General features: G+C 42.6%; 1 long non-coding RNA gene across 1 annotated transcript; it reads left to right on the top strand.

The window, feature by feature from the left end:
- The first annotated feature begins 1,312 nt into the window (after positions 1-1,312).
- Positions 1,313-6,562, top strand: LOC140631551 (uncharacterized). Its single transcript, XR_012029094.1, has 3 exons — positions 1,313-1,470; positions 2,029-2,191; positions 6,428-6,562. It is a non-coding gene; the product is annotated as an uncharacterized lncRNA (long non-coding RNA).
- The last annotated feature ends 18,967 nt before the right edge of the window (positions 6,563-25,529 follow it).

Below are 25,529 nucleotides of genomic sequence, written 5' to 3'. Positions count from 1 at the left end.
TGGTACCCTTATAAGGATGAAGGTACCAGAGTTCTCTTGACCATGTGAAAATACAGTAAGAAAGATGAGAAAAGTAGAAGTGGTAATGACTAAGAATTTTTCAGATTGATGACAGAGAGCAAACCAAAGATTCAGGAAGCTCAGAACACCAAGCAGCCGAGGTCAGAATTAAAGCAGGCATCTTGGGCATACTGGGTGGTTCAGTGGTTTAGCACCGCCTTCAGCCCAGGGTGTAATCCTGGAGACTCCGGATCGAGTCCCATATCAGGTTCCAGTCCCACATCGGGCTACCTGCATGGAGCCTGCTACTCCCTCTGCCTGTGTCTCTGCCTCTCCCCACCCCCCCATTTCTCTCTGTCTCTGTCTCTCTCATGAATGAATAAATAAAATCTTAAAAAAAAAAGCAGGCATCTCGTCAGAAACTGCTAGCAAAAAGAATGTAGTGAAATGTTTAAAACATTCAAAGAGAAAAACCTCTAACCTCAAAATCCATATCCAGTGAAATTATCTTTGGAGTAAATAAGAAATGAAAACTTTCTCAGACAAACAAAAATAGTGGGAAACCAGCCATAGCAATCTTACCCTGCAAGAAACCTTAGTAGGAGTAGTTCAGGGAGAAGGGAAATAATGCAGGCCAGAAATTCAGGATGAGACAATGAAAGGAAGAGAATTAGAAAAGAAAGAAACACAGCAAATAAAAGAATGCAATCTTTTATAAATAATAAAATAAAATCATAGTTCCCCCTTATCAGTAAGAGATATGTTCCCTGGGATGCCTGGGTGGCTCAACAGTCGAGCCACAGCTCAGGGTGTGATCCCAGAGTCCTGGGATTGAGTCCCACATTGGGCTCCCTGCATGGAGCCTGCTTCTCCCTCTGCTTATGTCTCTGCCTCTCTCTGTGTGTCTCTCATGAATAAATAAATAAAAACCTTAAAAAAAGAGAGAGAGATGTTCCCAGACACCCCAGTGGATGGTATCAAACCATACATACACTATATTTTTTTCCTAAGCATACAGACCTATGATAAAGTTTCTACTAGACATTAGGTATACTAAGAGGTTAACAATAATAACTAATAAAAAGTAGAACAATTATAACGAGATCCTGTGATCAAAATTATGTGAATATAGTTTTTCTCTCTTTCTCAAAATAGGCAATTGTACTGTACTCATCCTACTTCTTGTGATAATGTGAGATGATAAAATGCCCACGTGATGCAATGAAGTGAGGTGGATGATGTGGGCATTATGACGTAGTGTTAGGCTACTATTGACCTTCTGATGATAAGTCAGAAGGAGGATCATCCATTCATCTGCTTTCCAACTGCAGCCAACTGCGGTTAACTAAAATTATGGAAAATGAATCTGTGAATAAGGGGGAGTCTACTGTATTCCCCTATTCTTGATTGATCTGAAAGATATCTTGAAAATAATAACAGTAAAGTGTATTGGGTGATCATAGCATATGGGTAAGTGGAATGAGTGACAGCAGCGTCATAAGAGATGGGAGAAAGGAATTGGGAGTAGTGTGTTATGAGCTACCTGCATTACAGATGGCTTTCCCCGTTGGGTATGCTAATCCATCCTCTTGCCAGCAACACATATGGAAGTTAGATTTGTTGGCAATCATCTGAATTGTAGGCATTCTATGTTACCCAAGTAAATAAGGGCTTAACTCCCAAATGAATAGCTACTGCTCAGAAAAGATATCCTGAAGCTGTATCGTCAGTGTGTCATCAACAGAAAATTCCTCATATGTGCATCTTAACCTCTGATACATGGGAAGGACCACATTCCAATGACATAGGTCACATTCTAAGAGTTATTATTACTATTATTATCATTTTAAGTATATTCAGATTCTCAAAGAGCACCTTCTTGGTAATGCTCCCCAAGTACATTGCCAATATCTCCAAGTGCATTCATCATTTTTTCCCCTGAAAACTCTGAAATATTGCCGCACAAAGCAGCAGCTGTCATATCAGGATGTTTCAGTGATGTGATAATTTGTATTTAAAATTCCCCAGGATCTAGTGAAAAAGTCACACAAATCTAAAGTCAGATGAAGAAAAACGAAGCTCGGAATTTCAGAACCCCCAAAATCATGACTTTCGAAGTTCCAGTAGGACACCTGCCAAGGGTTCATGCTGAAGTCCATGGGTGGTCCACAGATCTTATGGTTTCTGACTGGTAAGGAAAACTCAGGGCACATATGACTATGAATTAGTTAACTCAGTGCTGGAGCATGAGTCAAAGTATCCAAAATACTTGAATATTTCAGGTACTCATCAGAATTCTGACCATATCAGGTGGCGAATGTTTATGTAACTAATGTTGACTGACCACCTACTATGTACTTGGAACCGTGCTGGATACTAAAAGTAAATGACAACCCATTAATGTAGCTGACATTGATCAAGCATTTGCTATGTGTCAGACCCTTTCTTAAATGCCTTTCTTGCGTCCCTACGATCTCTCTATGAGGTTGACATGTCTTCATTTTATGGATGCTAAATCTGAACTTAAAGCCAGTTAAGTAATTGTAGAGAATCACACAGCTAATGTGTGCTGGAACTGGGGCATGAGCCAGAGGCTGTTGGAGTTCTGGAGAACTCCAAAACTATGAGGCTGTATATTGTCCTGCAAGATGAGTAAAATGTGGATCCTACCATCATAGAAATTGCGGTCTAGTTAGAGAGGCAGGTACATAAACATATGAAAGATTATAATCCACAGATGGGTGACCACAGATGGGTGGGGGGACTAAGTACGGGGATGAAGGTTGCCAAAAGATGGGGCATTTCACCTGGATCTTGAAAGATGAATAGGAATTCGAGGATAGAGGAGAGAAGGAAGGCCATTCTGGGCAAGGGGAAATGCAGTGTGAAGACACAAGAGTGTCAAGGGGTGTATGCAGTGAGCGAAAGTACGTGATTCCATGTGACAAGAAACTAGACAGTGTAAGGAAGAAATAAGTAATAAGACATGCTCCCGGAAAGTCAGCAGGACTAGCTCAAAGAGGGCTTTGAGTGTCAAGCTAGGGACACCTGGGTGGCTCAGTCAGCTGGGCGTCTGCCTTTGGCTCAGGTCATGATCTCGGGGTCCTAGAATCGAGCCCCGCGTCTGGTGCCCTGCTCAGTGGGGAGTATGCTTCTCCCTCTCTCTCTGCAGTTCCCCCTGCTGTGCTTGCTCTTGTGCTCTCTCTTTGTCAAATAAATAAATAAAATCTTAAAAAAAAAAGCATGTCAAGCTAAAGAGCTCCAACTTTTTACAGTCAGCCTCCAGAGTCCTTCTTAAGCTTTGAAACAATGAACATGGTTCATGTTGCAGTTTAGCAAACAGTGGCTTTAATTTCCATGCAGTTTTCTCAGGATTCCTGCCCTGCTCCCTGCAGAGACCTGAAAGAATGACTTATAAAATTCCTTCTGTAGGTACAGCCCCAGTGGAACTTTTTAAGCCTTATAAGAAGTATAGGAGGGCACCAAGAAGCCTTCTCCACCCATTCCTGCAAACCTGTGGCTCTTTGGCCCCTGGTGGCTGCCCACAGCAAAGCAGGATCACGAATGCATGGCTCCTCTGACATGGGTCCTGAATCCCAGTCACTGGGACAGAAGCAGAGCAAATGGAAAGGAGTCAGCTTGGACCTCACCCTGAAGTTACAGGACTAATTTTAGGGACAGCAAACTTGGGACAAGCCCTTTGATCGACCTCACGTGTATTGTCCCATGAGTATGCCGCCGCATGAGATCATTTCAGGCTTGAAAGATAATTCTTCTGGGGAAAGGAAAATTTTTAGATTTCTCATAAACAGTTCACTTTTATAAGGAGAACTGAAGAGCTAAAATTAAACTGCCTCAATTATTTGGCTTCTAAACTGACTTCTGAAACTTACAGAGGACTTTGTGCAAATTACCAGCATCCATGGAAAAGAGTCTTTGCAAATCTCCAAGGGTAGCAATATCCTGGGAAGATCATACCTGCCTCTAGCCCCGGGGCTGAGCAGCTATGCCCAGGTGTATAGGCCCTGGGGCAAAGTGTCTAAAGGAAATGAATCAGAAATTGATTTCTGAACAAGAGACCTCTCTGAGGATGCCTGGGTGGCTCAGTGGTTGAGCATCTGCCTTCAGCTCAGGTAGTGATCCTGGGTCCTGGGATCGAGTCCCACATCAGGCTCCTTGCTCAGCAGGGAGTCTACTTCTCCCTCTGCCTATGTCTCCATCTCTTTCTGTGTGTCTCTCATGAATGAATAAATAAAATCTTTAAAAAAGAGAGAGAAAGAGAGAGACCATCTCTGTGCTCCTCCAGCAACAACTGTCATTTCCTTCCCAGCCAAGATTCAGCTTTGCCTTTTGAGGGGGGTGGGGTGCTGGCCTTATTTTTTCCTCACTGCTCCTCATTTCCTTGTGGCTCAGGCATCATAATCAGAGAAACTATTAAAAGGGAGTCCAACTTGCACTAGGAGATATTTCAAGAGTTCACCACAGTCCTGTTGGTAATATCCCCAAGTTGGAAACAGTGTAGAAGGCCATCAGCAGGAGAGAATACATAACCATACCACACGTCATGCAGGTTTATATGAAGGGTGTCAAGGTATATGGATAAATATCAGAAAATACAATCTTGAATCACAGTAAAGGAAGTTTGCAATGACTCCTAGAGTTTGCTACCATTTATTTAAGACTGTATAATTTCTGGGTTCCTACCAATGGAGTAAGAGTATAAAAACATGCTCATTTCAGTTTGAAAGTTTTCTCTGGGAAGGAAAATAAATGAGACCAGAAGAGGCACTTAGGGACTTCAGTGCTGTGATGTTTGCTTTGAAACAAAGGATTAAGAGATTTGAAAGGAATGGAGCTATGTTCAGCTGGCCAAACTTGAGTCCCATGGGCATAAGTGTTCATTATATTAGTCTAGACTTCTATTAATGTTCCAAATATTTCATAAAAAGTATATTTCTAAAGAAGATTTATCTATTTGAGAGAGAGAGAGAACATGCACATGTGCATGAATAGGAGGAGGGGCAGAAGGAGAATCCTTAAGCAGACTCCCTACTGAGCGCAGAGCCTGATGCAGGGCTCTATCCCAGGACCCCGAGGTCATGAGATCCCAGGACCCCGAGGTCATGAGCTGAGCTAATATCAAGAGTCAGCTGCTTAACTGACTCAGCCACCCAGGCACCCCCATAAAAAGTATATTTTTAAAGAGGTGATCAGGTCTCTTTTTTCCTGCTAACCGTCAGAGGTTAGGCCATGTGTATGAATTAGGTCAAATGCTTATTGGCCTGACTCAACAGGCAGTCTGGAGGAACCAAGCATCTGACAGCTGGATCATGGGGTAAGCAACAAGCTTTGCAAAAGAAAGGGGGCAAGCAGTGGATTTGAGGTAGGCAGACCAACAGTATATGCCACACATAGGAAAAGAGCGGGCTGGGGAAAGGCTGAGACCCCAAAGCAGATCCTGGTGAGGTCAGTATAAGAAAGGATCACATCCAGTGGATCCTAAGGATAAAACTGGGCTAATAGTTCTGTGTGCTAGAGAAAAAAAACAAAACAAAACAAAAAACCACCAGTCTTGGGCTTTGCAATTTCACAGACCACTGTCTTGAGAAAATGGTAAATGCTGGCAACCACTATGTTGGGGGAGAGGGCCTCGAGGGTGCCAAGTGAAAAATTAACAGGAAAAAAACCTACTATCTGTTCTATTCTTGCTTAATTTCTAAAAAAGAAAGTATTTTTACATCAACAAATTAGGAAGAACGCAGTAAAAAGAGAAAGGCATGTTAGTCCCATTGAACAAATAGAGGCTTATGGAAGAGTCATGCACAGACCCTCTTTTCTTTCTTTTTTTTTTTTTTAAAGATTTATTTATTTATTTATTCATGACAGACAGAGAGAGAGAGAGGCAGAGACACAGGCAGAGGGAGAAGCAGGCTCCAGGCAGACAGCCTGATGTGGGACTCGATCCTTGGTCTCCAGGATCACACCCCGGGCTGAAGGTGGTGCTAAACCCCTGGGCCACCGGGGCTGTCCAGACCCTCTTTTTCTTTGTGCCACATATGATTGTGAAAGTTTTGCCTCCTGCTGCAGTTGTCCATTGACCAACTGTCGGGAAGTATCATGAGTGGTCTGATAACATGACAGTAAAGCTTTGGGGTGGACAAAGAGGCAAGATGGGAGGCTGGAAAGGCAAACTGGGTCAAAGCTGTGAAGAGGGTTGAGTGCCAAGCCAAGGAATTCAGAGGCCCAACTCAAAAGTGTTATTTTCTATGATGTTTTCCCAATACCTCTCCCCATCCTTCTCAAACATCCCCTGCCAACTTCTAGGACCAACAGCTCCCTATGCTGGGTCCCTCCTGACACTACTCAGACTTTAGTTGAGCAGTGGTATACTGTTTGTTGATTTATCTGGCTCCCTCTTTAACCTTAGGGATCCTGGACAGCCAGAACAGTGTCCTGCTCATTTTGTATCAGCAGCACCAGCCCCACAGATGGATGAATGGGCTACCCAACATGAAAATATAAAGAAGTTAAGGGAATGGAGTAGGCAACCTCTAAAGTAGAGCTTGAAGTTTAAAAAGACAGCTTGAAGTTTAAAAGTCAAATAAACATTCTGAAGGAGTTTAAAAGCACCCAAGTTTGACTTCTGACTGTTTCTTCCTTGCGATGTGATTTTGAGTAAATTATTCAACATGTTTGCCTCAGTTTCCTTGTCTGTAAAATGGGTGGTGGTCAGAGCCAGAGGGGGGTGGGAATTGTCAGACAGCCAAGCTTCATTCTGAGTGGTCCCTGAGGGTCTCAGTTTTCAGGATGTGGGCTTGAGATCACTCTGGAGCCACAGTGCTCTGGAGGATGGCAGAAGTTCACGCTACTGGAAGGAGTTCAAGAGACACCAAAGAGAAGGCTAGGTCAGGGCCAAGGTCCTTCCTGCTCAGGGTCTTGCATCTTCCTTGAAATTCTTGGCTTCTGTCCCACAAGCTGTGTTGTCCCTGTGTTTCACAACTTCCATGCCTGAGCTGTCACCCCTGACTTGGGCCAAGCAAGGATTTGTAAGCATTCCTGCAAAATGGCAAAGAGAGCCTTCCAGATGACAAGATTGTTTTCCAAAGTAGAGAAATGAGAGTGAGCCAGTCTGATCCCTTATATAGTACAGACACTCTGTTAAGAGTTTTAGAAGTAGGGCAGCCCCGGTGGCACAGCGGTTAAGCGCTGCCTGCAGTCCAGGGCGTGATCCTGGAGACCCTGGATCGAGTCCCACATCAGGCTCCTGCATGGAGCCTGCTTCTCCCTCTGCCTGTGTCTCTGCCTCTCACTCATTCTCTTTCTGTGTCGTAAATTAAAAAATAAATAAATAAATAAATAAATAAAGCTTTAGAAGTAGTATCCCATTCACCCACATGGTGACCTGTCAAATGAGGCCACGAGGCAGAGATGGCTCCAGGCAGAAATTGCTACAGTCAATTTTTGTACAAGGTGGGATAGGCACACAGAAGATCCCACTTCTCCTTGGTCTCAGAAATTCAGCAAGGTAGTAAAGAGAGGAAGAAAGGGCCAAGTGAAGGTAAAGATGGGCTTTCTAGGGAACTATAACAGAAGCTAACATTTCTTGGTGCTACTGTGTGCCAGCCATAGGTCTAAGCCTGATATGCATTTATTTATTTAAATCTTATCATCTTGCAAGGCCAGTGCGGTTGATTCTCATTATTCATGATAGTCTTGTTCCATAAATTCTCCATAAACACTGAATTTATGAATTCTGAACCGCTGTTCCCAAAGGAAACAAAGTTAGGATCCTATAAGCAGCTGGTCACATTTTCATCAACCAACCAATACATAGCCTTGCTTTATATATTTCTGTTTAAGGAAATTTTGTTTAATCTACTGTTGATTCATCAACATTAAACTCGTGGCCAACAGCACTGTAACTCCTGTCTGAATGAAGCTTAGCTAACACTCATATTTTCTTCATAATGTACATTACAGCCTTCTCCTGCTCAGGAACACCAGCAGAGCTTCAACACCTCAAGATCACCAACAAACAGCCCCAAAATGAGAAACCATGAATGTACCGCAAAAAAAAAAAAGACACTTGCTTAGAACTGAAACAAGGAATAGAGTGTCATCTTATTTGACCACAGCTGGGAATATGCATTTCAGACAACTCACATTTTCCCCACTCCACAAATATCCATGAGTGATCATGAAATGCCACAAGTATGCATTTAGGGGTCACAAATAATTGTATCCAGTAGTGGAATCCACAAATGTGGAGTTCAGGAGTAATGAAGACCAAATGTACTATTATATCCCTGTCTTCCAGATGGGGAAACTAAGGCATAGAAAGGTGAACTGCCTTGCCCCAAGACTCCCCAGTAAGTGGCAGAGCCACGATATATACTCAGACACTGGCATAAACTCTATACCACACTGCTCTCTTCTCCCATGTGCCCATGGATAGGTGTGAGGCACAGCAGATGGAAGAAGCCTGGGATGTGTTTGTTTGACACCGTGTCTTGTGCTATGGGGAGATCTAGCAAAATGGGAAGACTCGGGGTTCTTGCCTCATGGGATTGGGTTTAAAGGAGGAAAGGCATGAGGCAACCCTGCATACAAACAATACTTGACAAATGGTAACCGCCTGCCCACAGCATACAGAGAAAAGACTAAGCCTCAGAAAACCCCTGTACATGGTACACATGGCAAGTGACCTGAGAATAGATGTAGTTGTGCATCTTTGCACACCTGTCTCCAAGAAATCCAACTAGAAACTCACCAGACGTCTAGAATCTTACATAAATGTAAAATATTCGTGGAAACCCAATGTCAACAAATATGTTCCAGAGATCACCTGATCATCATTTCAAATCTCGGTAATACCAATCTGTAAAAATTTCAAAACTGTGACAGAGCAAAAGAGATCAAGATTTTTTTCATGGATTCAAAATGATCAGGACAAGTGTTTGGAAGTTTATTCATTTCGAAAACTATCAATGGATTAGGCATCAATTAATTGCTAAGATACAGAATCCAAGAGTGCTCTGCATCCAGGGAGATGTCGTCAATTTAATATGGTGCTTTGCTAATTGAATGTGTAATTTGAACAAATTCAAAATGAATATGTCACACTTGAACAGGTTAAGAAAGAACACAGATTAAAATACAAAAAGAGTTAAGCAATCAAGATGATTTTTTAAAAGTAACCTGGAACAATACATGCATTAAGCTGCTAGTATAGGAAACCACTCAAAGGTCAAAGAGTCAGAGGTCAGGTGTAAAGGGCCTTTGGAAGTCTTGAGTCTGAAATGAAAATTGGTTCTGTGCATAGAGTAAGTGAGCAGGCTGTCAGACACACTCCCAAGCCTGTACTAGTGGCTGTGGGTTACATGGATACGCCAGGCAGGTGGCCCTCCAGACAGAAAACAAGGACTGAAACAAAAACGTAGAAAAGTAAAAAAAAAAAAAAAAAAAAAAAAAAAAAATCAATTTACCTACCTTGATGGTTACTCAATTTTAAACAGAGTTGGAACCCAGTGAGTTTCTGAAGAGATTGTAAAACATCTATCTCTGCAGGGGCTGAATTTTGTTGTTAATAAATGCTGTGGGGAAGCAGTTTCTCCTCTCAATGTTTCTCTGGTTTTCCTTTTTAAATTCTTTTTAAAGTTATTTATTCATGAGAGACACACAGAGAAAGGCAGAGACATAGGTAGAGGGAGAAGCAGGCTCCCCGTGGGGAGCCTGATGCAGGGCTCCACTCCAAGATTCTGGGATCACTACCTGAGCCAAGGGCAGGTGCTCAACCACTGAGCCACCAGGTGCCCCTCTCTGGTTCTCCTTCTTAAAATAAACGGAGTTTGACTAACCCTTAACGAATATTAGGAGATTTATAACTTCTTCATACTAGGACAAAACAGAGGTATTTTATTGTTGCTTCCAGAATGGACATTCTGAGCAAGACTCTGGAAGAAAGAGGAAACAACTGCTCTGAGTGTAGCTTGGCACTGTCTATTCTACTCCCCACCACCATCAGAATAGCCTAGGACTGTTACCAGAGAGTATAGCTCTTTGCAACCTTAACCATTAATTCCAGGAGATCTTCCCTGGTCAGGCAGCTCACATCTGTCCTGCCATGACCTGCATGAGACAATCAGACAAACACTCAGAATTTCTGTGGAGGAGCACAGCTTCTCTCAGGGAGGAAACCATCATGGAAAGACATGTGGGAGCAGTACCAAGGTACAAAGAGGTGATTAGAGAATCCAGTATGAGAAGTGAACGGAAATGAGGCTGGAAACGTGGCAAGAAGGAGGGGATGGGGGCTGGCTTAGTCGCTTAAGCATCTACCTTCTGCTCAGATCATGATTCTGGGATCCTGGGACCTGCGTCGGGCTGCTTCTCTCTCTCCTCCTTCCTCTGTCCCTCCCCCTGCTCTCTCTCTCAAATAAATAGATAAAATCTTAAAAGGAAGAAGAAGAAAAGAAGAAGAAGAAGAAGAAGAAGAAGAAGAAGAAGAAGAAGAAGAAGAAGAAGAAGAAGAAGAAAGGAGAAGAAGAAGGAGAAGAAAGAAGAAAGAAGAAGAAGAAGAGGAGGAGGAGGAGGGAACAGGAGGAGCAAGAAGCTTGAATCACCATTACCAGAAGCGGGAGCCAGAACTGTAGAAATAACTAAGGGTGATCTATTAGAATCAGGGATAGGGGTGTAATTTTAACTTGTTCGTGTATGCCCTGGTGTGTATGCCCCGTAGTCTGAAGGCTTCTCTGCAAGCCAATGCCCACATGTGAGTTTTCTTTGGTGCGATTTATGAAAACAGGCTAGGTTTTCCTTTTGGGGTTGACTGGCTGTGGAATGGGGGCGATCTGAACAGGATGGGAAGGTCATCCCCACACTGGTCTCAGTGAGAGCAGGAGCTAGGGGTTGGTGTAAACAAGAGAATTAATCCACCCTTTCCCCCAAATTCCCAGAGATCCAGGGGCCCGGGTGTGCTCAGAAGCTGACCTGAGGCTCCCCTGCTCCTTACCAAGACAGCTGCACCTGGAGGAATTAGGCCTTAGACCACCCTGTCCTGAGAGGAAGAGAGCGCAGAGGGGAATCTGTTGCAGTGAATAAAGGACTTTCTCTGGCTGGACTTCCTTCTCTGATGCCTCCTCTCTGATCTCTCTACTTCAAAACTGCAGGGGCTGTCTTGGAGTTTTTTATCAAACATTCACATTCTCAGCATACGCTATGGCATTTTAAAGCACTTTTATATCCATGACCTCCTTTGACCCTCACAGCAACCATGCAAAGCCGGCAAAGCAGGCATAATTCTGATCATCACGAAAGATGGGGAACTCAGACACAAGAAGAAACTCAAAGCAAGTCAGCCTCGGCCAGCACAATCTCTGAGCTCATGATCCTGCAACTGTTGGTGCTGGAAATAAACATGGTTACCATCACCCTCTTATTCTCCAGATTTGGAAACTGAGGCTCAAAACGGGGTTGAGGGAGTCAAAGTGTCCTTAGCTAACTAGGCAGGGTTAGGACTTGAATTCAACACCCTTGTCTCCAACGAAGCTCTGTTCATAGTTTGTGGAGGGTGTTTGATCTGCTTCTCCATCTCCTTTACTTTACTCTGAGGCAACAGTAACATCATTTATGGGGACTGACAAGTTTTCGTTTTTTCTTTTTGTAGATTTCACTGGTGAGCATCCAAGCCTGCCCTAAAAGCATCTGTCTTCCCACAGAGCTACATCACTTGGGACTGGAGTTTCAACATCCTCTTCAACTAATAAAATGGTAGCTGCCCATCAGCTCTGAGGGCTCAAAGACTTTATCTTCTCTGGGTGGGTCCAGGCTGAAAGAGGTGATCACTCTGTTTGCAACTGGACTCAGGCCCAGACTTAAGAAGGAATCTCATTCCTGGGGTCTGCAATCTGGTTATCCCATCAAAGCCATTCTTTTTTATTCACAAAAGCAGAAGAAATGGGGGAGGGGGAAACAAACTCATGACTGGAACTGAAAATTGTCTCTTTGTGGCTGGTGGTCTATCCGTGGTTTACCTAACCTTAATAATAAATTAGGTCAGACCCAACTGTTTATCCAACCAGCCAGCCACCATCCTGCCAGCCACCATCCATTCATCCTCCTCAGTTCTTTTCTCTCTCCTTCCATCACTGTGTTCTTTCATTCACCCATTTATTCATTTATTTATAAATTCTATGATTTGTCCATTCATTTGTTCATCCAACAAGTACTTACTAAGCACATGATTTTTTTCAATTATCCTCAACAGCTTGGGTTCTTCCTCTCCACACCCACGTGCCTTTGTTGATGAAAAAACTGAAGGCCCAGGGAAATTACATAATTTACTCAGTAATTAGTTGTTGACTTGTATCAGATTAAATCTCTTTCCTCAGAGGATTTTGATGCAGAGGACAGAAGGTATCAGGTATGAACTGGTTGTGATGACTACCTCCCAAAGTCCTTCCCCAAGTTCATTAGTTAAACATTCAGTGAGCGTTTATTGAGCTCTACCATGTACCCAGCAGGTAACAGAAGCCAAGGCTACAAATAAGTAAAAAAAAAAGAAAAAAAAGAAAGAAGAAAGAAAGAAAGAAAGAAAGAAAGAAAGAAGAAAGAAAGAAAGAAAGAAAGAAAGAAAGAAAGAAAGAAAGAAAGAAGAAAGAAAAAGAAAGAAAGAAAGAAAGAAAGAAAGAAAGAAAGAAAGAAAGAAAGAAAGAAAGAAAGAAAGAAAGAAAGAAAGAAAGAGAAAAAAACCCTAATGGTTCGGTAGGAGGTGGGTAAACAGATAATCAATTATATGTTGAAAATGTGGTAAGTACAATCATAAAGGTCAGTTAAAGATGAAGAGACTCTCTTCTTTGGTGTGGGTGGCCTGGGAAGTTTGCCTAAAGGTGGGAACAGTTGAGTGCAGTCCTGAAGGAAGAGTAAGAAGTTACAAAATAGAAGTTGCAGTAGCTTTTTAATCTATTTTTTTTTCATTGTAAAAGCATTATATGTTTGTGATGAAGATTCTGAAGAAGACAGATGGGCAAAAAATACAAACTCCCTCCAGCAGCACTGTCCCATATACTTGAAACCCACTCCCCAAAGAGCTACCTCTGTTACCTATACTGAGAGCACCACTCTTGAATTAAATTATCTCACTAAGGGCTGTGAAGTTGGGATTCTCTAATTCTATCATTTGTTCTGCAGTTATTAGCTGGCATCATTCAGTAGAGAAAAGCTTCCCTTTATCAACTAGATGAGCTATAGTTTATTCTTAAAAGGCAAACTAAATAATTATTTCCTCCAGTTACCAATTCTCAGGCTAAAGAGTTTCTTTATCTAGCTATCCATCCATCCACCCACCCATCCATCGATATTGCTTTTTTATTTGTCTAGAATCACTTATGGACCTGTGAATTCTCACTCATTTTGTATTTTGCAGTCAAAGTTATTTTCCTGTTTGATGCTCAAAATGTCCCACATTTGACCAGCAGGAGCTCCTCTGAACTAGCTTTGCCCTTTGACATGCCTTCAAAATTCTTGCTTTCTCTCACACAATAATACTTATTTTGTCCTTTGCCCCAGACTTAGTATCACCCATTTCTCCAAGAAGCTCAGTTCATTTTGGGGAAGAATGGTACTCGGAAACTAAAAGGTGGGGGTGCCAAGTGAGCTCATAGCTATTAGAATATCATTTCTTCTAGGACTTTTCAATGCAAAGAACAGGAATATATATTGGTTTAATAAAATCACGAGTCTATATTGATATTCAAAATCCAAATTTAATAACACAAGGCTTATTTGGAACACCTTAATGCACATTTTTAGTTCCTCTTATCTCAAACCAAAAACCCTAGTTCCCAATAACATATACATACATATTATAAACTTGCTTTATCCTATAATAAGCACTAAGTGATTACAATGTTACAATTATTATATGATTCTGGGCAATGAAATTGGTGAATGAAGTTAAGTATTTCTTTGCAGCTCTTCTTGTTCTTAAGGACAATCTGAGTACCATGATCAAAAGTCACTTGAAATCTTTTCTCAGCATGGTAATGTGGCAAATTAAACATATTATCAGGGTTGCTTCTTTCAATTTACCTTCAATGTTTGCTTGTCTTTTAACGTTTTTTGCTGAATTTTTGAATATATAAACATTAGCATAGTTAATACTTAAAACCATATAAAAAAAGGCACTCCAAGAAATATCTGTCCCTCGGCTCTATCCCCCTAACCTGTACAGATAAACACTATTTGTATTAGTCTCCAGTTTATCCTTCTCTGTTGCTTTTTTATAAATACAGTATATACTTCCCCTTTGGTTACACAAAAGGTAGCAAACCCAACACAGTGTCTAACAATTTGGTTTTTTACTTAATAAAATCTGCAGAAAATCACTCCAAAACTGTACATAGAGATAGTTCTCATTGATTTTTCAGACCACAGAATAGTCTACTGTGTGAACATACCCTAGTTTATTCAACCATTCTCTGAATGATGCCCATTTGAGTTGTTTCCAGTCTTCTTGCTCTTGGAAATAATACATTTGAAATAAATAAAGCAGGAAATGTTTTCCTATTTATGGAAATCTATCTTCAGGGGAATTCCTACAAGTAAGATTACTAGGTCAAAGGGTAAATACATATGCAATAGCATTAAATGTTGTAAAATTCCCCTTCGTAGGCGTTGGACATTTTGCACTTCTACCAGCAGCATGTGAGAGTGATGGTTTCTTTGCAAACAATGCACTTGGATTTCAGCCAGTCTGAGAAATGGGAGATGGCATTTCAGTGGACTTTAAATTTGCATTTCCTTTATTCCAAGTGAGACTGAGCATCTTTTCCTATGTTTGAAGATCTTTGCCTTTCCTTTGCTAGGAACTATGTCTCTCACCCATTTTATCTCAGTTTTGAAGAACTTTTTAAAGGTATTAATGAGGGGCACCTGGGTAGCTCATGGTTGAATGTCTGCCTTTGGCTCAAGTTGTGATCCTGAAGTCCTGGGATCCAGTCCTGCATCAAGCTCCCTGCAGGGAGCCTTCTTCTCCATCTGCCTGTGTCTCTGCCTCTCTCTGTGTGTGTCTCTCATGGATAAATAAATAAAATAAAATAAAAATAAAAACAAATCTATTAATGAGATTAGCCCTTTAATGATATAAGTCACTAATATTTTCTCTCAGCTTTTCATTTGTGTGAATGTTTTTGGTCATGCAAAACTTTTTAAAAAATCAGTAGTTAAATTTATCAATCATTTAACACTTCTGAATGGTGAGTCAGAGGAAAAAGGCTCTTGCCACTCCCAAGGTTAAAGGAATTTGCCTGTGTTTCCTTTTAATATTTATATGGTTTTGTTTTTCACATTTAGATTTCTAATGCATCTGGAGTTTAACCTGATGAATAGGATGGGGTGTGAACACAATTTTTATCATCCCAAGGGTCTATCCAGTTATCCTAGCGCCACCGTTTACAAGACCATTTTTTCCTCTGGAATCTGAGATGTCACGCTTCCCTATACCAAATTTCCACATATACTTGTTCATATTTCTGGACTTTTTAGTCTGTTCACATTTGTTTTGTCTATCTGGGTGCCAATAGCACTGTTTTAATTATGAATCGTGTCATTTGTCTTCCACTTGCCTCTCTAGATCCTCTCCCCTGCTTCTATATTCTGTTCTCAGCCCTGGGAGGGTGAGCTAAGAGAACTGCCATCACTGCTTCTTTGCCTTTAGCTTCTGCTTGGATTTGGCCATTGATGAGCTCTGGCAGGAAACCAAAAGGAAGGAGGAGGGCAAAGGTCAAGGTATTCATTCTCCTGGATCCTTCTGGGGGAGAAGGTCTCCTCCATCTGTCTGTGTTCCTGGACAGAAGGCCACTGATCATCGCACACTGGCCCCCTACCAGCCCTGTCTTCTAGGTTCCGCTATCTTCTGCATCCCCACACAGTTCTCCAACCTGACTCTGACCACTCTGGCCAGTGATCTAGAATTCTTGATTGGGTCAGGACTGGGTCACAAGACCCATCCTGGAGCAGAAAGATAGATAGTTCCACCTGAACCACACAGAAATGACAGTTGAAGAGGAGGCCATTTCCAAAAGAAAACTGGGCTGCTATTACAAGATGAAAAGATCCAGAGCAGACAACAACAATGAAACATCTGGTATGAAGAGTAGATACATAGAGAGGCACTATTCTAAGTATTTTCGATGCATTTTATACAATGAGTTCCCCCAAATTGAAGTCTGGTAAAGTAAGCAATCTGCTCAAGGTCACACACAGATGGTGAAGGAGAGGAGGCTTCAGGCTACCTTACTCGCGGACCAACTGATTCTGAAATTGGAACTCTTAAGCATGGGCTGAGCTGCTGACACCACCTCGGTACCTACTCCTCCTCTCCTGTCTCCAATCTTCCCAGAACATCTCAACTTTTCTCTTTTTTAAAAATAATCACATTCCATAGTAGTAAAATGAGGTCTGGGTCATTCAAATTTGCTGCACTTTCAAATGCCTCTCTTCCTCCTCCTCCAATCTGTTCTCACCGAAAAAACAGCATCTTGTTTTTAATAAGTGGTCCAGTGTGGGTGGGCTCTTACTTCACTTGAATAGGCCTGTGACCCTGCTGGCGGATAAATGATGCAGGTGGGCTGCACGGGCACTTCACATCCCACGGGCCTCTCCTTTCTCTCCCATCACTTCATAAACCATTTCTCTATCTATTTGTGTATCTCAGAGATCCTTCCTAGGACCAGCTTGCTGCCCAGAGATATGGTGAACTGAAGGATGCCTCCTGCCAAGTGGCTTTCTCCCTGGTGGGGCCCTTCCCCTCTGCTTACCCCAGCTACCCTGAGGTTTCAGGCTCTTGACCCTCCTCAGCCCCAGGGAGACTTTTCTCTAGACTCTGGAGTACAGAGAGCTTATCCATGTATCTAGTGGCATGGGAAAACTGATTTGCTGGGTAGGATAAGCATTTTGAGAGAATTTGGAAAATACATGCAAAACATAAGCCTACAAGTACACATACTTCTCTGTTTCTAATCCCCAGTTCCCTTTCTTTATATTCATTACCATTAAAAGAAGCCAATGACTCTTAGGGAGGTATGGAAAGAGCCTGGCTATACAGAGCACTGGCCACTGAAGGACCCAGGATGCAGGATACTCTAACCTAAAAGATGGTAAGTGAGAATAAATGAAACTGACACTTCTTGAGCTCCTTCCCCAAGTCAAATGCTGTTGCACAAAAGCACTTTCCTAAGTACCTCACCTGAGCTTTACCATAACGCAATGATGTGATCACCATTTCACACACAACATATGAAAACCGAGTTGGAAAGGTCAAGGAGCCTGCTCCAGACCCCAAGGTAGGTTCAGGGGAAACAGAGCCAGCCAGCATTAGGAGCTTGGTCTGTGCTTCTAAAGCCCATATGCTTGCCATTCTCCAGGTTCCTTCCTAAAATAGATTCCTCTCCTACCCACTGGCCCATCCTGCAACCAGGGAGCAAATAAAATATCAGCTGTCAGTTCGTGCTGGACTCCGTGTGTAATGAGGTGTTTGGGGAATGCACTTGCTGTTCCATGAGTCAGGTAAAAACACGAGAATTATAGCATTGGAGCAGGGGTTTTCCTCTCAAGACTGGGATCATGCTTTGCAGTGGTTTCTCTGCTGGAATTCCAGAGATTAAGCATCGGGGGGAAAAAACAGCCAGAAGAAGTGGGCAAAACCAGGAATAAGAGGTCCTCGAGCCCAGGCATGCAAAAAACCCTGCAATTCTGAGGAGCAAGAACCATAAATACAACAAGCTCTGCTCAGCGCTTATATGGAAGACTCCCTCCCAGCCAGTTCCCAAGATTAGGGATGGGTCACCGAAATACACAGGGTCACCGAGTTCCTGGAATTTTGCTATTATGGACTCTTTCCAAAATTCATCCATCAAAATAATTACTGAAAGCAACAACGAGAAAGGAAACCCATGGACATGGGTGGGTCTTCTGGGTCTGCCAACTCTTGCTAGATGGTTCCAAACACATCTTCTCCCTTAAGTCACACTCAGCATGAGAAATAATATTTCCTCCACTTTGCAGATGAAGTAAGTCAGTCTCAGTGTAGAGAATCCCTTATAATTATGCAGCTGGTAAGTGGTTGAGCTAGCTTGGAACCTGCACTTTTTACTCTGTCTGGTTTTCCCCTACCCCTCCTACCACTCCTTGATATTATGGAAGGGCTCTAGCTCAGGTAGAAAGAGCCCTGGACATCCTAGCCCAGCCTTCCCAAGCCCCTCAGATGCCCCAGAGGCACAATTTGTTTGGGAGGTTTTCCAACTGTGGTTCACTAGTTCCTTGAGGGAAGTCTTGGCTGGTCAAACAGGCTCTTCTGTGAGCATCAAGCCCTGAACCCCATAATGCTCCTCTTTCTTCAGGGTCTAGTTTATTGATCTGAATTATCTCATGAACTGTCTACCTTTTTTCAAGGCCACCATACTCAATGGTCACCTCTTCTTGAAGGCTGTCCTTCACTTTTTCCAGGTCTGATCAAGGATGTTCTGTGCAAACTTCCACTTAGGCATAACACTGTAGAAACTGCTTCTCTGGGATCTGCCTGGCTCATGATGTGCCCTTCCCCTTCCCCCAAACCCTAATGTGCGTACCCACACCAGGGGGCCCCATTTGATGTGAAAAGGTGATTGAGAAGTAAACACATGACCTAATTTGGGCCAATCCCTTTCCTGGAAGTGGGAACATTTTTTTCTAGGAAGTGAGAGGGAGGCTGGGGGTGTTTGGTAATGTGTTGTGCTAAAGGCAGCACTCCAGACAGAGAGACCATCAGCCATCCCCTTCCTTCCTCCCAAAGCCTTGCTGCTTCATGAAATACCAACATCCATCCTATTCATCTCCTTTTTGTTCAAGATGGCTGGAGTAGATTTCTATCTGCAACCAAAGCAGAAATGCTATATTTTTATTTTCTTTCTATCTTCTTTGTCTTCTCCACTTGATTGAGCTCCTCAAACACTGCACCTTTGTCCCAAATGTTTGGCCCAGAAAAAAATTCTCCATCAGAGATGGCTGTGTAAATGGCATATTATCTTATTCCTCCATTTTTTTTCCCTTCGGGCCATCTGCACACCAACACATCCTTTTCTTCATCTATTTTCCTTTAAGTCATGTTATTAAGGAGCCACTATGCCTTGAGATCTTGGTAAAACAATAGGGAATTCAAGGAATCATCACAAACATGCCTACTCTTGTGTACTTGCAGTCTTTGAGTGAAACACATATCAAATACAAGACATTGCATAAAATGCAAATGAAGGTCAAGAGAAATGATCACAGTGATACTTATTTTTTATTGAGTGTCTACTAAATGCTCTATAAAGCATGTTTATACATCATCTCTTTAAAATCTCCCAGGAGAAAGATGTTATCACATCAGCTTTACAGAAAGGATACTTGAGACTCAAATTGTTTAAGTGACTCACTCAGCATCATATAGGTAATAAAAAAGTGTTGGGCCAGGACTCAGCCCAAGCTCTATGTCCAGAACCTGTAGTATCTCTGAGTGGCCCCATATAATCATATTAAAAAGCTTAGACAGGAACAATGACTATGAAACCAGAGCAATGGAAGATTTTAGGGAAAATAGCAGCCTGGGTAAAAGTTTCCCTGAGTCAAGGGGTGGAAGCATTTGCCAAAGCTGGAGAGAGAAGGAGAGCTGCAATCAGCAGAAGCAGGTGGGGTCAGCACAGCGGGAAGGGAAGTTACTGCCAGGTCCCTGGGGCTGTCCACTGGAGAGCCAGCTGTCTGGAGATGAGCCAGTGTGTGGGGCCCTAAACATCCCTTACTTTCACTTCTTATCTTCCCTTCTAATGTCAGACCATGATGCCAAGGACAAATGCAGGGAGATGTCTCCTTTTTAGGCAAAAAGGATGAATCCAGACAGCAACATCTCAGCATCAGTACAAAGTACAAAAGCTCTCTTAGGTCTGTTTGGGCCAACCCAAGAGGCCAGTGGGAGGCCTTCAGGTATATTTTGTATTTGTTCTGGGGCAAACCTATTTCCGTATTAGTCAGCCTCAAAAGAAAGTTTTGACAAATACCCAACTCAAAGTGCCTTAAACAAACAAACAAACAAACAAAAAAAGGAATGTATTGACTCATGTAATGGAAAGGCCAGAAATAGGGTATTTCAGGGGATGACTGGTCCCAGATACTCCATCAATGTCCTCAAAAATCTGCCTGTGTCCCCTGCTTTGTTTGGCTTTTTTTTGCGTGTGTGTTGGCTTTAGTCTATCCCCATAGGGCAGCATGACAACCCTTGGGATCTCCAAGTTCACCTACCAACTTGAAATATTAAGTAAACAAAAGAGGTTTCTTTCTAAGTAGTTCTAACAACAGTCCCCAGTCAATGCTATTGGCTCTGTTGGCCAGGCCTGCAATGTGTGCTCATCCTAGATCCAATTACAACAGCATGCAGGGCTCTCATAGACCAGGTCTGGTTGTAAAGCCATTCTTGAAGCTACAGTTGTAGGTAAACTCCCTGAATTGACCACTTAAGTAATAGTGAGGAAGGATATTTTCTAGTTTCTGAAAGGAGCGTCAAGGTATTACCACCAGGAGATGGAGGAACGGGTGACAGGGAAGTAAAACAGTGGATGGCCAAAGTATTGTTGTTAAGACTTTTGGTAAATAGTCAATCATCCATTCCTTTATGGTGTGTACACTACATAGAAGAGATTATGCTGGGGATGAGAGAAACCTCACTCCTAGCATCTATTACAAAGAATAGCAACAAGCACTTCTGTTATTCTTTATAGTTTGCATGACACTCTCACCTTCATTACCTCATTTAGTCTCTATATCAGCTCTGCATGGTATCAATAGCCCCATTTTTAAGATGAGGAAACTGAGTTCAAGGAGGCAAAGTCACTAGTCTACATTTCCTTGGTGTGATAAGATTGGGTGATTGTGCCCAACTCTCCCACTCTTCCCTGTCCCAGATTGTGGATTCATGACCTTTGTCATGTGACTTTGCAGGTCTCTTGGGAGGCAAAGTGACCTATTTATCCTGAGCCATTGGAGTGACCACTACCACTCAGATCGCCTCTCCATCATGCCATGTAATATGATCAGCAATCACCAAGTTAGCTTAATCCCCTCATCATGAATTTCTGTGGCCTGAGAGAGGAATGAATTTTTAAATGCATCATCTGGTTCAGCTTTAGCTACTAAGGAAGACATACTCCAGGGCAAGGCCCTTTCTTTATTCCATGGTGTGAGTTCTGAGCTCACCAGGGAGGTATACAGGAGCAGTTAACCTCTACATGTCAACTCCACTGGAGCCTTGAGTCTGTGGGTGTTCAAACAATGACACAAAAGTGAAATTTTATAAGCATTTGTACAAGAAAAGTCTTCAAGTCCCCCTTGCTTCCAAGAGGAAAAACAGAGAAATCAGAGGACTTCTGGGTCAACAGACATTAGTAGTCAAGAGTCTAGTTGGGTCCTGAATTCAAGACTCAATTCCTTCTCTTAGCTATGTGTCGCTGGAAAAGTCTCTCTGTGCCTCAGTTTACTTATCTGTAAAATGAAGAATAATAATTGTTCCTACATCCTAGGGTCGTGTGGAGAATTTAGTAGGCACATTTCTTCTGGGACAATGGATATGTGTTAAGAGTTTCACAGTAGGCAAATAAAAAAAGAAAGATTTCAGTGGGACAGAGTTTTTGTAATGGGCCGTGAAGGATGTGTGGCTTTGGGGCAAATATATACATTTACCTGGGGCAGGTAACTGTTCCAGATAGAAGGGCATGAACAAAGAGATAGAAGGTGGAAATAGCATTGGAAATTAGGAGCAATTCCAGGCTGTAATGGAGGATGTTTGCACAATCCAGGGCAGCCCTGGAGAGTCTGCAGTGGGATGTCTATTGTTCTGTCTACCCTATATCCAGCCTCCCTTCCTTCTGGTCACCACATTGTTTTCCCTGTGAGCAGTCACCCCTTCTACTCCCAGTCTATGTGGTTCAGACAGCACTGACTTCACTCTCTGGACATAGTCATTGGTTTGGGGGTGGCAACAGAACCTGAGCTGGGCCAATCAGCATCTTCCCTGGGACTTCTGTTGGCCTAGGCAAAAAGGTTTTCTCTTTCTACCAGGGTTTTAGCTGGTTAGTGTGGAATCCTGTAGACCTCCCCCTTTTCACCACATGGAAGAGCCTATGTGGAAAGAACCCCACCACAGAGCACAGCAGAATTGAAATATGGGGGGAAATTCTAGTGCCATCATTTGGGCATCATGCCAAGCATTACATCCTAGAGCTTTCTGTTATGTGAGGCAATGAATTCCATTTTTTTCCTTAAGCCCATTTGTATTGGTTGCCTCTGAAAGAGTTCTGGTTAATGAACTAATAGTAGTAGTAGTAGTAGTAGTAGTAGTAGTAGTAGTAGTAACAGTTTCTTTTTAACAAGTGCAAATTGCATGCCAGGTAGTGTTTGAAGAGGCTGCCAGATAATAATTCATTCAAATCGCATCACAACACAACAGCAGGTACTAGATATTAACCTTTTTTGTGGGGGAGGGGGGGCGCAGGTGAAAAAAACAAAAGCCCAAAGAGGTCAAGTACCTTGCCAGTATCTCACAGCTATCAAGGAGAGGAACTAAGATTAGAGGTGAGGCAATCTGGCCACGGTGTCTAGGCTCTGACCCACTCTGTCCTACTCCCAGTACAGTGTGGTTTCCCTTCACATGAACAAGGAGTGGTGGTCTGTGGATCCTCGGTGCTCTGATCCTGCCCGGCTTATCACAGTTAACACCTTGTCTGTAGTATGCTACTCTGAGTTTAAGGGTTTCCTGGTTACCACTCTTTCATAGTTGTACTTCCAACAGACAATCGAATACACCAGAGCTTAATTCTTAGTCTTAAAGTCCTTTACACTTCCCCTTCCAGGGGCCCTAACCAGCCTTTAAGGGCAGAGGACATCCAGTGACTGTCCAAAATGCAACCATCCAGATATGTGTGCACCAAAGTGCCTCTACCTGTGCACTGTTGTTCTACCTGAGCTCCCTGCTATGATCACAAATGACTCTTCTTCCAAGGCTGGAAACTTCGAGAATCCCATCAGGAAACTTTAGACAATATGAGCAACATGATGATGTGGCTGTGATGGTCTGGATGCTTCTTGTGGGCCAGGCACTGGCATTGCCCCTGAACTTGAATCCCTGTCTGTCTCCCCTAAACTCAGTGTGCTAACTTCATACTGCATTCCAGCTCACAGAGATGTTCCAGAAAAGCAAACTCCAGAATAATGATACACGCTGTCATGTTTTAAAAGCTCAAGGGAAAGAAGTTTGTATTTTAGCGAAAGAAAACAAACTTGAGGTTTCCAAAAGCACATTTGTTTCTTTGTATCAATAGGGGCTGACCCACAGTAGACACTCAAGTTTGGCTAATCTAAGTGGGATGGAATTGAGGGTATTTCATATGAATTCAATTGGATGGAATTGAATTGAGTCAAACTGGTAAATGATAAAGGTAGAAAATGCATTGGGTTTGCAGACAATTGTGTCACTGATTAAACAGTGAACAGCAACTACTGGGAAGTTTCATGAAATGGCATTGATCCCTACTGCCCAAGATATAGTCTATTTCCCATTCTTATTTATTCGGGACTTCTCTACTCTGTTCTATTTTTTTATTTTAATTATTTTAGTCCCTAACACACTGCACTGATTTTATTCCTCTCAAATAAGTTGAACTTACAGTATGGAAAGCCCTGTTCTGCTGGTAAGCGCTCTAGGTAGACCTGGGTTTGGATCCAGTTCTTCATTCTCTCTCTCTGTGTCTTCATGATCGTTTAGAATCTCAGTTGCTTCATCTGTAAAATGGGGTGATAACTCCTGTCAGGGTCTTTAGGAGGAACAGATGGCATTGCACCTGTAAAGCTCCCAGGATAATGCTGACTACACAGTGCCTAGACCCTTAACATCGCCAAGCCACAGAGCTCCATTTGACCCAATAAAACAATTCCCAATTCTTTTCAAATCAAGAGAAATGAAAGGTAGAGAAAGCATTCTCATTTTTCATGCCTCTCCTCCTCGGTCTCCCTTGCTGCATCACAGGCCAGGCCAGATAAGGTGCAGCACTGAGATTCATGGCGCCCAGGCATTCCTCAGGCCACTCTTCTGTTCCGGAGTCATTTCAGAGAGAAGCAGCATCTCAGGTAATTAATCACCGTGTGCCAGGGCTTATCTGCCATACCTGCCATCTCATGCCAGGGGGCAGGCAGAAGTCAGTGAGGGCTTGATATTGGTCCCTGAGATCCTGAACTGAATTGTTCAGGATTAAAACATTTGACCTGCCATGGAGCAGAAAGATAAGCCAGCTGTACAAGCTGGAAATGGTGTGATAAAAAGATGAAAATACAAATGAGCAATGTGGATGCAGAGAGACAAGGCTGCAAACCATAAAACAACTTTGTTCCTAAGTTTCCTGCTCATGTGTCCATTTGTTACCCCATCCATCCATTCATTCAATGCTCTTTGGAACCCACCCTGCTTTCAGCCTGCCCAAGCTCCAGGGAGATCAGAAGCCTAAGACAAGCCTCTGTTTTTGAGGAACTTGGTACATGGGATCAAAGAGAGGAGAGAGAACAGCACAAGGAAAGCCACTTATAGGGGCTGTGGATCCAAGGATGTGGTCCCTGACTAGCCGGGGGAACAGCGGAAGAGAAGACAGCAAAGGACATTCCTGGCAGAGGGAACAGCAGAAACAAAGGCACAGAGGAACATGAGTGATCTGGGAGCAGAGTAATGGAGCTGGGGTTTGAAAGGAAGGCAGAGACAGAGGTGACTCAAAGAAAAAGGGGCCTGAAGGTCATAAAAGAGCCTGCAGGGTATCGGACCCTCTCCTGCAGGCCATAGGGAGCCGTTGACGGATTTGGAGTAGGGGCATGATGACTTTGGCTCTGTGATTTACAAAGAGCTTTATGAAACTGTGTGGTGGGTGCACTGAATGAAGACCTTGGAGGCAGAGATATCATTCTGGATGCCGTCCCAACAGCCCAGGTAAGAGATGATGAGGAACTAGAGAAATTTAAACACTGGCTGAATATTTGTTAATGTGAAGGGATCAGCGTCAATTTTTTAGGTTGATATTATTGACCTTATATATATTTTCAGAATAGTCTTCATCTCTTATAGACACATACTGAAGTAATTATGAATGAAATGATATGATATTTTGGATTTTCTTCAAAATAATCTGGTTGTAGGAGCTGCAGGAATTTAGGGGAGAAGTAATAAATGAAACACAATTGTCTCTAAATAGGTCACTGTTAAAGCTGGGTGGTGGATACATTGGAGTTCATTCTATTCTTCTCTTTACTTTTGTTATGCTTGAAATCTTCCATAATAAAACATTTTAAAGGTAATGAAGGCTTAATAAAGAAAAGGAAATAGTAATAGTCCGAGCTAATACATACAGAGTACTCCCTGTGTTCTAAAAGACCTCATGTGTATTAACTACCTTCACAGGTATAATAATCCAGATATTATTCATACC

Source organism: Canis lupus, chromosome 4 (assembly GCF_048164855.1).
Source record: "Canis lupus baileyi chromosome 4, mCanLup2.hap1, whole genome shotgun sequence".
NCBI classification, from domain to species: Eukaryota; Metazoa; Chordata; class Mammalia; order Carnivora; family Canidae; genus Canis; species Canis lupus.
The sequence above is the reverse complement of the archived record's forward strand: the minus strand, read 5'-3'. Positions and strand labels throughout refer to the sequence as shown.